Source organism: Carassius gibelio, chromosome B2 (genome assembly GCF_023724105.1).
Source record: "Carassius gibelio isolate Cgi1373 ecotype wild population from Czech Republic chromosome B2, carGib1.2-hapl.c, whole genome shotgun sequence".
In the NCBI taxonomy this organism is placed as follows: domain Eukaryota; kingdom Metazoa; phylum Chordata; class Actinopteri; order Cypriniformes; family Cyprinidae; genus Carassius; species Carassius gibelio.
The window spans coordinates 28,160,736-28,175,509 of record NC_068397.1 but is presented as its reverse complement, the minus strand read 5'-3'; the positions used below and the strand labels follow the sequence as shown (position 1 = coordinate 28,175,509).

At 37.3% G+C, this 14,774-nt stretch overlaps 1 pseudogene; it reads right to left on the bottom strand.

Moving 5' to 3' along the window:
- Positions 1 to 1,517: 1,517 nt before the first annotated feature.
- LOC127950381 (uncharacterized) overlaps positions 1,518 to 14,774 on the bottom strand; it is a 64,586-nt pseudogene continuing 51,329 nt past the window's right edge.

Here is a 14,774-nt window from a genome sequence, read left to right as displayed (position 1 = left end):
TCCCTTTTTAAATTTCAAATCACATCAGAAAAGCATTTATAATTTTATCATTTACTACAATACTGAGGTGCAGATAATTGCCACTATTTGATAACTACCAGACTAATGCCGGCAATGCAATGTTGCCAGATGTTGCTATTGAAATAAACAAAAACCTTTAAATAAATAAAATAAACCGAAATTATTTAAAATATTTTGAAAATAGATAAGATAGAGTTATCGCTGACCCTCAACTGAAACGTCCTACTTTATTAATTTTCAAAAGTGTAATATTTAGTGGGGAAACAATTAAAAAATAATTCATAAAATAGCTGGATCTGGCAACATGGAAGATGCGTCTCGCGCTCTCGCTCACAACCATAGACAGTAAAAGAAACAACTCTCACAACTCTCTGAAGGCTCGTTCACTTATGAGGAAGCAACAGTAAAGGATCAAACCAGCAAACACTATCACTCCCACAACAACACACAACAAGGACCACAGCCATGTGAGATTGACCACAGGAGATTATGATGGGTCTCTTAAGGGGGAAGTCGTGGCCTAATGGTTAGAAAGTCGGACTTGCAATTGAAAGGTTGTGAGTTCGAGTCTCGGGCCGGCAGGAATTGTAGTTTGGGGAGGGCATATACAGTTTTCTCTCCACCCTCAATACCACGACTTAGGTGTCCTTGAGCAAGCACTGAACTCCCAACTGCTCCTTGGGCGCTGCAGCATAAATGGCTGCGCTGTGTGTGTGTGTGTGTGTGTGCGCGCGTGTGCACTTTTGATGGGGTAAAAGCAGAGCACGAATTCTGAGTATGGGTCACCATACTTGGCTAAATGTCACATCACTTAATAAATAAAATGCAGTTTGCATTAGGTAAACCAAGAACATAGATTTTATTTGTCCTGTTGAAATACCTTTAGATGGCCAATAAAACCCATAAAATGCAGTTTTATACTTGCCAAAAAGTGATTAAAGGCGCAAATCAGTTTTCGGTTGATGATACATTTTCGTCACAACACCGGGGCAAAGGCTGCATTTCTGTCTTCATGAGCACCCTTCTAGAGCCAAATGTGCGCTTTCATTCAAGTATAACCGGCTGCACCTGTCCTCTTGCCCCATACCTATTCTGATTGGTTCGATCATCTTTCATTGGCAAACATGATAGAAAAAGTGTGCATACTTGTTGTGCTATAAACAGTGTGCAGTTTTAGCCTTCATAATGCACAATTATTTATTGTAAACTTGACTCACTATGTCTGTTTTATTAAATCACAAGATGTTAGCTGCTACAAGTTGAATCTTTTGTATCAGTCAAATTCACAAATTAATCAATGGGACATTCTAAAACGTCTAATGTGAAAGTAAGTTATGAGGCCATGCATTAAAACGGTGTTTTAAAAAGACCAAACTTAGTAAACACATTATTGATAAGGCATTCTATTCACAGACAAGCAGAGCCCAGAATACATACGCAAAACATTTAATTAGACGTTAAGTGTTTTTCCTGCATGCTTGAATGCTTTATCAAAAATGTTTACTGAGTTTGGTCTTTTTAAAACACGTTTTAATGCATTATGCTACACCACATGAAAACACACTATAGTTTTTTAACCATACTGTAGTAAAGTGTATTATGCTGTATATATTATAGTATTTACAAAAATTTTTAGTCTTTGCAGTTCCTACAGGAACTTGAAGCACTTTGTTTCCAGTTCTGAGGTTCTGGAGTCACCCTTTCATTACATAGAGATCTCAAAGTGCTCTGGAGGTTCCTGAAGGAATGCAAAAAATAATAATAATAATAATAATTTGGTTATTGTAAGATCTGTTAACATTTAAGTGGTTCCTGGAAGATCTCATTAGTAAAAGCCAGCAATTGGAAGAACCCAGAGATTAATGTGACAAAAATGAAATACTGAAATGACTGATTATTATTATTATTATTGATATTTACTTTATCGGAATGTGATGGAATATAATGACTTTTGTGGCACTTGCCATGTGAAAACAAAAATCTTATATGATAGATAGAAAAGACTAAATGGTTTTAAAAAATGGTCACACTTGTTCTGTTCATAGTCAGAACTGGCCGTCATAACATAAATAAATAAATCAATAAATAAAAATAAAATAACAAATGAACATACAAAATCTACAAATCAGCCACAGTAAATGCAACTACAATTCTAAAATTATTAGTGAAAACACTCTTCTCAGCCATGGGGAATATATACATATACAGTCATACAGGCATCCAGTGGCTACACCATATTATTACAAATTATTTTATTTATTTTCTCCAGATTGCACATTTATCTGGCTCCATTTGTTCGATTTTAAATAACTTTGTTGTTTAACATAAATACTGCAATAACTAAAAATAGTTTTATTGAAATAGGCTAAATGCTAAATAATTTGAAGGTTGATAGTTAACCCAATATGGCTCAACACATTAATTTAATTACCAATACGCTAATTATAAGATTCAGAACAAGAGTAATATTTAGAATTTTTTATTTTACCTAATGAAATGTTTAAATTATTCTGAAATAATTATTCAGCTGTCATCAGAAAGAAGAAAATGCATGATCTCCAAAGAAGGTTTAATTATGCAGTAAATACTTGGTTGGGACTCCTTTTTGCATGAATTACTATTCAGTGTGGTGTGGCATGGAGGAGATCAGCCTGTGGCACTGCGCACATAAAGTGTTCTCACATGAAACCCAGAGAAACACTCGTTTATGACATCTGCAGGGTCTGACTGAAGTTCATTGGACTCAGAATAAAAATAGTGTCTGTACACTTCCACAAGAGTCATTAAATCCGGAAGCTGAATTAAGGCTTTAAGTTCTGTTTGTGAGACTTTAGCTGTCATGAGAAGGAGGAGGTGTTTGGTGTCGTCCTACTGTACAGTAGGTGACGGTGGTCCATGTGTCTCCTGTCATCTTCTGGATCAGAGTCTGAAGAGAAATCAAACAAACCATTACAGAATGTCATTTGAAACAGATAATATTCAGTATTGATTTTGATGTGACATTTATTATCTGACTTCTGCAGGAATAGAGATGAACGCTCATGTGAATCTCACCTCAACATCATCGTAGTCTGTATCATCAGCCTGTTTGACATCTGAGAGATCAGAATATAAGTTTACAGATTACAGGTCGTGTGGAAACATGTTTGTGTTTGATTTAGTCAGATTTTAGATTGCTCTTGAACGCTAGTTTTCAGTAATAAAGAAACTAGTTAAGGTATTAGTGTGAGATCAGTTTTTCAGTATGTGTGGGAAGGACAAACCTGTTTTATTCTTGCAATAACTACAAAATGCCAAACCAGCAAACACTATCACTCCCACAGCGATGACAGTAAAGAGGAAAATGCTGAGCAATGTTTGAGTAAGTTTGATTTCCAGTATTTCATTCTCTGGAAAGTAAGGGATAAAGAATGAACTAATGAACAGCATGAACTAGTCTATTCATAGTACACTTTAAAAGTCCTTAATTATCTATATTTTATTTATGGGATAAATAAAGACTAGTAGATATTACACGTGTGTACAGTATGTGTGCACAATATATGTCTTGAATAGGAGATATTTACTTTTATAATTGACACAGAGCCGTGTGATGTTTGTTCAGTCTTGTTTCCAGCTGACAGGGTTGCTATGGTTACAGAAGATGTATTCCTCACTGCAGTCCAGGGTGAGAGTGTTGATCTGTGATGTCACTTCCTGTGGAGAACAGCTGTTGTTCTGAAAGCTGGAGTAAATCATGAGCTCATGAGCTCTGCATGTGAAGTTCACAGTACAGGAGTCACTGCTGGACCAGTTTGAGTTCACAGTCAGGACAGGAGCCTCCACAGAGTCTGAAACACACATTTAAACCAAGATCACAGTCACATTCACATCTAAGCACAAAACAAATTATTATTATTATTATTATTATTATTATTATTTGCAGTAGCAAATCTTGGGGTAAAGACAATGTGCCAAAAGCTGCTCTTAATGTGCACATGTGTAAAACTGTTAAACTGTTCATAAACTGCACTTATGAATTATCTTTTATGCAGGAAAACATTACATCACACAAATAAATGAGACTCACCTATAACAGAAACTCTGTATGAGACCAAATCTGTGGTTATTGATCCAATTGTTCTTGCTGTGTAGAGTCCACTGTCTGTCTTCTGCATGTTCTTCAGAGTCAGAGAGAAGGTTACATCATTGAAGACCACTCTGTCCTTGTAGGAATCATAAAGTTTTACTCTTTTGGAATCACTGTTGTATCTAACTATATTCTCTGATTTATTATTCATCCAGGATAAAAGATCAAACTCTGGTAGTTGTTGTGTCTGTGTATCCAGTTGAACAGAAGCTCCTGTCTGCACAAACACAGAGATCTCAGCACTGAACCCTGAGGAGAGAGAAACACACAGTTCAGAACATTTTACACCTCCATCTTCATATCATAAAACTCACACTAGGGCTTCATAAGTAGGCTAATAATACAAATGTTTTCCTCTTAATAGTTCAAGCTGAATGTGAAAAAAATGTGACAAAACTTGGTGCACTTGTATAGTTTGCAGCCCTACACAATTTCAGAAATGGAACCATCACAAAAACACCTCTGAGGTGGCCATGGTTTTGCTTTCCACCATAACTAAATGATGTATTTTGTATCATATCTCCTAAACCTAAAGCTATGTTTTGATGGTCAAGGATTGCAATGATACCAGCTACAACAACATCATAAACTGTTCAGGTGAGCAGCTAATGGTGAAATTACCAATGTGAGGAGCACAGTATCACATATTTACAATAGTATCATTGTAATCCTTTACCTATTTCCAAATAGAGCACAAATTAAATTATAAACAAATCACTAGAAAATGACAAAACATTAGAAATTTCAATGATTGCATACACATTTATTAATGTATTACCTGTGTAAGAGATAAGGAGAAGGATGAAGGATGCAAACAGATGATCGACTGCCATCGTAGCAAACATCAAGATGGCTGATGTTGTGTTCTTAAAACAGGAAGTTGAAGAGTGAAATGACACAGAGAAGCCTCCTATAACACTCCCACCACAAACAGGTCAATTCAACATTTGTTTAATAACAGAAGAGAAGAAACACTGTCTTACTCTGTCCCTTGACAAACTTCTTGTGAGCCAGGAACCAGACCCTCAGAAGTACATTCTTTAGACTTTGGTTTATAGGAAGCTAATCATTACTACAAAATATATATTAAATAATTATTATTTTTTAATTAGGACATTCGCAAAGAACTACACAGTTGTGGCCTAATGGTTTGAGAGTCATAACCCAAAGGTTGCGGGTTCGAGTCTCAAATCTGTCTGGGTTTCTACATGGGGGGAGAATATCCAGCGTTTTTTTACAAATAGATTCATAACACATTTTCATTTCAAGTTTTAATCTTACAAAAAAAGAGGTTTGCATTTAGAAAATTTACATTCATGAATATGGTATTTAACTTACAGAAAAATAAGATTTATGAAATAAATATAACCTTTTTCTAACATTCATGAAAAAAAATTAAATTTCAATAAGTAAACTCAAAATTAGGATTCACAGAACATTTGATAAAATCAAGAATGTCACACCAAAAATGATGTTGTGTAAGAGCAATTCTTTTTTAATATTATTATCAATGCCAAGGAACCAAAGATAAAAGTACAGAGAATATCAACATTGTGTACAAAGAAGTGACATTACATGTAAAGCACCATTTATAGATGCATGTAACAATAAATAAATAATACAAAAGGTTTAACAAAATATATTTAAAAGATTAAATAAATTCACTGTTGTAAAAGCCTTTAGATTTTTTGAAGATGAAATAGTTTGGATAAACTGTCGAATCTCATTTTCAAAAGCAAATAAAGGATTTTGATGAGTGAATTTACCGCGGTGAATATGAAATTTTGCAAGAGGTAATAATAGGTTAATAATAAAATATACATTAATTGTGTCTTTTTGTGTATTAAAGAAGCCAATAGTATTTACAGTTCCTGATGACGGATGTGACAAAAAGGATAGTTTTCCTCCCGGGATTTCAAATGGGTCTAAAGATAAAGATAAAGTTCTGGATGATCTCCTTGAAAAGCATAACAGCTGCTTTAGGAATAGTGTCCATGACAATGGAGAATTCTTTGGGAGTTACTGGAAAATTAAATTTACATAAGAATTCTTCATAACTTAAAATAAGACCTCCTGAGTTAAATAACTGGGAAACAACCAAAAAAAATTTCTCAAACCAATAATGAAAAAACAAAGACTTTCTCTTATAAAAATGGTATTGATTGTTCCAAATGAAGTACTGGTGAGGAGAGAAATTGTGCTTAAAGATTAATGACCATGCAATCAATGCCTGTTTATGAAATTTAGATAAATTGTAAGGGATTCTAGGAATATTATAATTATAGGAAAGGGAGACCACCTAATTTGGAAAAGAAGTATAAAGTTCCAGATTGAGTTTGGGTTATACAAAAACTGTCTAATCCAATTAATTGTGAAAGTGTAAGAAGAGAAATCAAGACAATTCAACCTACCATACTCATACGTGTGCAGTAATACAGACTTCTTAACATAATGGATTTAGTTTTTCCAAACATGATTTTATCAAATGATTTACAGATTTTGTTGTCCAAAACAAATTAACAACCGAAGCTTCAGAGAGAAGTTTTGTATCATTAATTGCTATAGGGATTTGGGAAGCATCTCTTAAAAATAAGGTGGTGTCAACTTCTAGTTGACTAAAAAATATTTCTCAATACGCTATACGGATATCCTGAATACCACTTTCACATACAAATGTTGACAGTAGATGGTCTGACCAAGTGAAACCCCTAATAAGATAAAATTACCATTAGGATCACTTACAGTGTCTCTCACCAGCAAACCAGCTGATCGCTCTGTAAACCCAGATAAGTTGAATTTACTTAAAAAAAACTGAGGTAACTCGTTGCCTTAAAAAAGTTAAAGGGTTAGTTCACCCAAAAAGGAAAATTATGTCATTAATAACTCACCCTTATGCTGTTCCAAACATGTAAGACCTCCGTTTATCTTCGGAACACAGTTTGAGATATTTTAGATTTAGTCCGAGAGCTCTCAGTCCCTCCATTGAAGCTGTGTGTACGGTATACTGTCCATGTCCAGAAAGGTAAGAAAAACATCATCAAAGTAGTCCATGTGACATCAGAGGGTCCGTTGGAATTTTTTGAAGCATCGAAAATGCATTTTGGACCAAAAATAACAAAAACGACGACTTTATTCAGCATTGTCTTCTCTTCCGTGTCTGTGTGAGAGAGAGTTCAAATCAAAGCAGTCTGGATATCCGGTTCGCGAACGAATCATTCAGTTCACCAAATCGAACTGAATCGTTTTAAATAGTTCACATCTCTAATACACATTAATCCACAAATGACTTAAGATGATCACTTTTTTAATGTGGCTGACACTCCCTGTGAGTTCAAACAAACCAATATCCCGGAGTTCATGTACTCAAACAGTACATTGACTGAATAATTTTCATTTTTGGATGAACTAACCCTTTAACATCAGGGACACAACAATAAAATCTGGAAATCACAAATTTTCCCGTGACTCCATTGAAAATAATTCACAATTTCATATTTTGTTTTTGACCCTATGAACCGTTGGACACGTCTCGGCATGAGACGGGAAGCGCCATGCTGCAGCCAGTCTTGTTAGTAACAGGAAAAACTTGATGATATTGAGTTGTTTGAGCTCAAATACATAATTACAATAAGATAGGCCATTAAAAAGTACAGTTTACTCAGAATTCTTAAGTAATGTAAAGAAATGACACATGTTTAAGTAATACAAACACAATTTGTTTGAGTAGAAACTACTGATTGGACTTAAAAACACAAGTACATTAAGAAATGACATGAAAAAGTTCAGTTTACTCAGAATTGACAAGTAATTTCAATAAATTAGAAACATTTAAGTAATATGAACTCAATTTCTTGAGTTGAATTAAAATCTGGGTTTACAGTGTGACATCCAAACATCACCGTCCCACTGGGACCTCCAAAACTGTGACAACAGTGACAACAAAGAACAGCATACTGAAGCGAATGACAGTAACAGCAGACAAAGGGCACAAACAGACAGCACACAGACTCTACAACATCCTCAGATTATTATTATATATATTTTACTGTATGTGTAAATTTGTTATAAACTTTTGATCTTTAAAAAGTAGTAAGTCTTGTTTGCCAGACACATACATTCAATGTTTAAATATCTGTTACATATACAGTATGGTACTGCTTACATTATTTCACCATCTGTACACAAATGTAAGTGGCTGGGGCTGTGTCGGTGCGGTAATGTGAGCCAGTGTGGCTACAGTGCCAGGGCTGAATTATTTTGTTATAATATAATCATTCTCTCTGTCGGATGTTTCTGTAATTGGGCCTCTCTGCAATCCCTCCTCCCTTCTCACTCCTTTTCATTCGTTTCACTCCCTCTTCCCTTCTGTGTTCTCTCTCTCTACTCTCAGTAGTCTTCTTTCTATCTCAGTGTCTACACACATACACACACTTGTATATTTCTTCAGGAATTCAGATTATCAGAAGAGGACAGGGGCTATAAGCCCAAAGATTATTGAGTTTAGAGTGACTGAACTGTATTGTTCGGTTGAGAAAAGGTCTCCTTGGCCAAGTGTGCTCCTAATATGTCCAGAACTTCTTGGCCATACTTCCATTTTATATAACACACAGATGTATTCTACATCCTAGCAGGAAGGAAAACCCTTTGTTTGCTAGACATTCCTACATGATGTAGTATACAATTCTTATTGGATAAACCACTATACCACCCCTTGCCACTATATAATGTGTGAATAATAATAATAATAATAATTCCTTACATTTATATAGCGCTTTTCTAGGCACTCAACGCACTTTACATAGTCAGGGGGTATCTCCTCATCCACCACCAGTGTGCAGCATCCACCTGGATGATGCGACGGCAGCCATATTGCGCCAGAACGCCCACCACACACCAGCTTAATGGTGGATAGGAGACAGAATGATGAAGCCAATCAGCGGATATGGGGATTGTTAGGAGGCCACGATGGTCAGAGGCCAATGGGCGGGATGCCAGGATGCCGAGGTCACACCTCTACTCTTTTCGAAAGACATCCTGGGATTTTTAATGACCACAGAGAGTCAGGACCTCGGTTTAACGTCTCATCCGGAGGACGGTGCTTGTTGACAGTATAGCGTCCCCATCACTACACTGGGGCGCTAGGACCCAGATAGACCACAGGGTGAGCACCCCCTGCTGGCCTCACTAGCACCTCTTCCAGCAGCAACCTAGCTTTCTCAGGAGGTCTCCCATCCAGGTACTGACCAGGCTCAGCCCTGCTTAGCTTCAGTGGGCAACCGGTCTTGGGCTCCAGGGTGATATCTCCCACCTCCCGGATGCATCTCTGGAGCTCAGCCACAGTGATCTTTGGGTTCTTCTTTACCTCTCACCAAGGCTCTTCTCCCCCGATAGGTCAATTTGGCCAGACGGCCAGCTCTAGGAAGGGTTCTGGTCATCCCAAACATCTTTCATTTAAGGATTATGGAGGCCATTGTGCTCTTAGGAACCTTAAGTGCAGCAGAGATTTTTAGTAACCTTGGCCAGATCTGTGCCTTGCCACAATTCTGTCTCTGAGCTCTTCATGCAGTTCCTTTGATTTCATGATTCTCATTAGCTCTGACATGCACTGTGAGCTGTAAGGTCTTATATAGACAGGTGTGTGGCTTTCCTAATTAGGGCCCCGTCCACACGGAGACGGAGCTTACCCCAATCCGATCTTTTTTTTCCTCGTCTCAAGAAATATCCGCGTCAAACACGAAACCGCATAATGATGTAGTATACATGCCAGACCAGTATGTGGCGCGGTAATTCTGCCACAGATATACACTAAAAACAGAGAAGAAGACTTGGACTATGCTTATAAACCTTGCGCATGGTACACAAACGAACATGGAACAATACATTTATTAATCAGTGTTAATGTTAGTTAATAAAAAGAAAATCGTTCAGTGTTTGTTCATGTTTTTGTTGCTGTTACGTGACGTAGAGGTGTCTGACTAGGGGGGAGCCGTGGGCTGATGACGTCATCATTTCAGAAAATATACGGATTAGCCGTCCAGACGAAAACGCAAAGACGGCGTTTTCAAATTTATCCACTCTGGGACCCGGTTTAAAAAAAAAAAACGGTTTCACCTCATGAAAACGCCGGATCCGTGTGGACGAAACGCCTGTCCGATAAAAGATTTGTGCGTATTCACAGAAACGCGTCTCCGTGTGGATGGGGCCTAAGTCCAATCAGTAAAATAAAAGACAGCTGGATTCAAATGAAGGTGTAGAACCATCTCAAGATGAGCAGAAGAAATGGACAGCACCTGAGTTAAATATATGAGTGTCAAAGCAAAGGGTCTGAATACTTAGAACCATGTGATATTTCAGTTTTTCTTTTTTAATAAATCTGCAAAAATGTCAACAATTTTTTTTCAAAAGGGATGCTGTGTGTACATTAAAGGTACAATTTGTAAGATATTTGCAGTAAAATATCTCAAAACCACTAGGCTAGTGTTATATTTTGTCCAGATGATTACTAACAATATCTCTAATGTTTTCAACTACTTGTAAGTCATGAGAAAATTCCCAATCTAAACAGTGACACGGGGCAGTGCAGTCGCCTGTCAATGACGTTAGTTAACGTTACCCTTTTTTACCGCCTTTACTGATGTAGAAACCACATGACAACAGTGTCATGGACAAATGCGGAAGTAGCTTCGGAACAAACTTCAACTAGAAAGAGATGCCGATCTTGCTTGTGTTTTACTCAACAGGTGAGTTGTTTTGATTTGTATCTTTACAGAAAACTTATGCTATTATAACGATCAACATATTATTATTATGGGGCGTACACGCCAATACACTGCCCTCTAGTGGCAGTTCCTACAACCTGTACCTTTAAAGCTGCAGTAGGTAACTTTTGACGCTCTAGCGGTAAATGAACAGAACTGCTTGCGTCTTGCGGAAGAACATCATAGCCGGAACTACTTCTCTCTGTTTATGTCTATGAAGAATCACAAAGGTACTGGGTTACTCCGCCGCGGTATCCCCGAAGCAATCTAAAATAGTCCGAATATAAACACTTATTATAGGTGTACCCTAGTGATTCAGGACAAGCTAAAAACACGGTTTGGAAAATGGATTCATGGTGTACTCGCTTATTATGTAAATTTTTCTACATTTTGAACACAAACAAAGTTACGGACCGCAGCTCTGATTGGTTGTTTTTTACCGGGAGCGCATGACTTTCTGCAAATGGCAATAGGACCACTGGGAGGAGCCAGAGGAGCTTGATTTTTTTCCACAGATTATCTGTCTCATATTCTACTGTCAGGACATAATGACAGGTTTAATAAATATGTAAAAAATATTTTTTTACAAAAGTTCCCTACTGCACCTTTAATGTGGAAATAAAATTTACTTGATTTTAGCAAATGGCTTCAATATAACAAAGAGTGAAAAATGTAAGGGGGTCTGAATACTTTCCCTACCCACTTTACAAGCACCAGGGGACCGGTAACAATTAGTCAATCACCTTAAACCTCCGGTTAATATGACACCAGGGGTGGTAAAAGTACTCAGAAGTTATACTCAAGTAAAAGTAGATGTATCTACACAAAAAATGACTCCAAAAAAAGTAGAAAGTCCTAGAAAGTCCTAGAAAGTCAAACATCACTTGAGTAAAAGTACAAAAGTATCCGATTTAAAACATACTTAATATCACGTTATTGGTATTGTCACTTCGACCCGCGGACATGAAAAACAACCACAGACTGCATGGGCAACACTGGTTGGCATATACTACACAGAGCCGTAATTCACTGACAATCTACACAAAAACAAAAAAATTTTCTCGATTTTGAAAGCGATTTTGTGTTAGTTGTCAGTGGACTACGGCTCTGTGTAGCAACTGCCGCTCAACCTGAACCAGTGTTGCCAAGTCCGTGGTTGTTTTTCATGTCCACCGGTCGAAGAAACCCTAATCCCAATAACTTGATATTTAGCGCCTAAAATGTGTATTTTACCAAGGCAACCCTCCCAATAAACGTATATTTTAACCCCGGGAAGCAATTTTTTATCCTGGAAAAGCGTTTGTGCTAGTTTTGAGAAGCAACTGGTCAGGATTTGTTGTGAAAACCTGGCAACCCTGATCTGAACGCACGTGCTGGAGATATACTTCTAATTACAGGAGCATCTTTACTGATGAGATGAGCATGAAAATCGCATTAGATTTTTTTTGCACAGCGCTACTGAAATTTAATTCACCTGTGGCAGGCAAAGAAGAAATTTCAGCCAATAAGAATCTCCCTTGACTTCACTGAATTCAAACATATCCTTGAGATATGGCCATGGGTGATACCTTTCGGGAATCTCGGGATCATTGCGGGCAGCAAGAGCTGCACTATCACCTATTTTAGCGGTCATCTTCCACCTCGAACTAACTGCTGTGTGAGCGTATGTTGGCAAAGAACTCGCAAAGTCGCGCATTCTTTTTTTCAAAAGAAAACCAAATTTTTCATTGGTTTGTAAAATCATTGTAATAAATACTTGAAGCGGGCATGGGGAAATGTATCGAAGTAAAAAGTAAACTTTGTCTTTAATAAAGTAGTGGAGTAAGAGTGAAAGTAGATGCATATAAAACATACTCAAGTAAAATACAGATCCCCGAAAAAAATACTTAAGTAAAGTAGTAAAGTATTTTTACTTCGTTACTTACCACCACTGTATGACACTTTATATAATAACCTTTAAGGGCAGATAATGGACTGCAGGTCTTCTACCAAGGTCCCGCTACCGGACATTGGGTACAGCATTCAGGAAAACAACCGGTGGCCGCCGAACTTTAGTTAGGGAAACCCAAGACTACAAATTATCCCTCCCAATCGCTTCGCACACGTCGCAGAAAAACATCCCGGCATGGTAGCCTCAGCAAGAAGCTCAGAAGCACTTGCATTCAAAATTCCCCTCTAACAACAACAGACCTCATACATTTATTGATTTCCTTAGAAAATACAGCACAGGTGTTTGTCTTTTTCCCCTAATGGTACACAAGGCAGATACAATGGGCGCTACAACTGTCACCCCTCCTCTTGTCTAAAATTAAGGGCTTACATCCACGCCCCCTACTTAAAATGTGTCCACACATTTCCAAATACCTCACATCCTATAACGTAGAGGCAACAGGCCCTTTCTGACCTGTGTAAACCCCCTCAAATACTCTAGAGGGACCTTCCCTCGATGCAGTCTGTAATTGCTCTTCTATAATGTCCTTATGCGAGGTCGCTCCCCCATACCTTTGTATGGGTGCCGGTGGTGGTCCTGTAAGACAGTCCCCCAAGGAAACATACAGCAGTTACTGTTCACAGGATTGACATTAGAATCTGAAGGTGTAAACTCCACACATTTCTCCTCTAAGAGCAAGGCTGTATCAAATTTACGTGGGCTTAAAATATTGCGATGCAACACCCTCTCCTCACCGTTAGCCCCTTCCTTCTTAACAACATAAACAGGTATATCGAGATTAGGTTTGAGATGACAGTCAATGGAGACGCCGCAAGATATTCCCTAAACTTTTCCACTATTGCCCATTTTAAAGCCAGGGGTTCCAGTTTGAATGAACTGTATTTTTTATCATTCTTTTCGGCTGGTCGAAGACTTCTACTGGCATAGGAAATTACTCTTTCCTTCCCCTCTTGGACCTGGGCCAATACTACTCCCAACACTGTGTGGCTAGCATCAGTATACAACAAAAATGGCAATTCAAAATCAGCATATGCCAATATGAGTGCTTGTAGGAGACTCTCCTTCAGTTTGATAAAAGCAATGTCCTGTGCCGTTGCCCATGACCACCCATCTATTTTTCCTGTGGCAGGTTGAGTATGTCACTTTGATGAGCCCCACAACATTGAGTTCAGTGGTGCTGCAATCTGGGCAAAATCTTTTATAAAACATCTATAACAGTGGTTCCCAACCTTTTTCCTTGGGGCCCCCCCATGTACATATTTAACAATCCGTGACCCCCTCCCCCCATATATATTTATATTAATTTTAATTGCATCCAAAATAAAAGTTTGTGTTTGCATAATATATATGTGTGTGTACTGTGTATAATTATTTTGTATATATAAATACACACATATGCCTGTATATATTTAATATTTTTATTTATTTATATATAAATTATTTATATTTATATATATTTTTTTACATGCAAAAAAAATTAAATTAATACATGCATATGCGTGTATTTATATACAAAATAATTATACACAGTTCACACACATATTTTATGCAAACAAAAACTTTTATTTTGGATGCAATACATTTTTTTCCCAGCACTAATATATATTCATATATATATGTTCGATGCGATACACTTGTGTCACGGTACGCTTTGGTACGTTTTTGATACAGCAAAAAGAAAGAAATGCCAGAGAAATTTTCTTGATTTTTTTTTTATATTAAAACTAACATAATAAAGTGTGATATTGACCTTTAGGCCAAAATCCCAAGGCGGCTGAAAACCAAATCTAGATGGATAATGTGGGCCTCAAAAGAGGGAGAAAAAAAACAATGATATCATCCAAATAGAGCAATAATGTTTACAAATTTTGTTCCCCCAGGCAGCTCTCGACCAGTCTCTGAAAAGTTCCTGGGG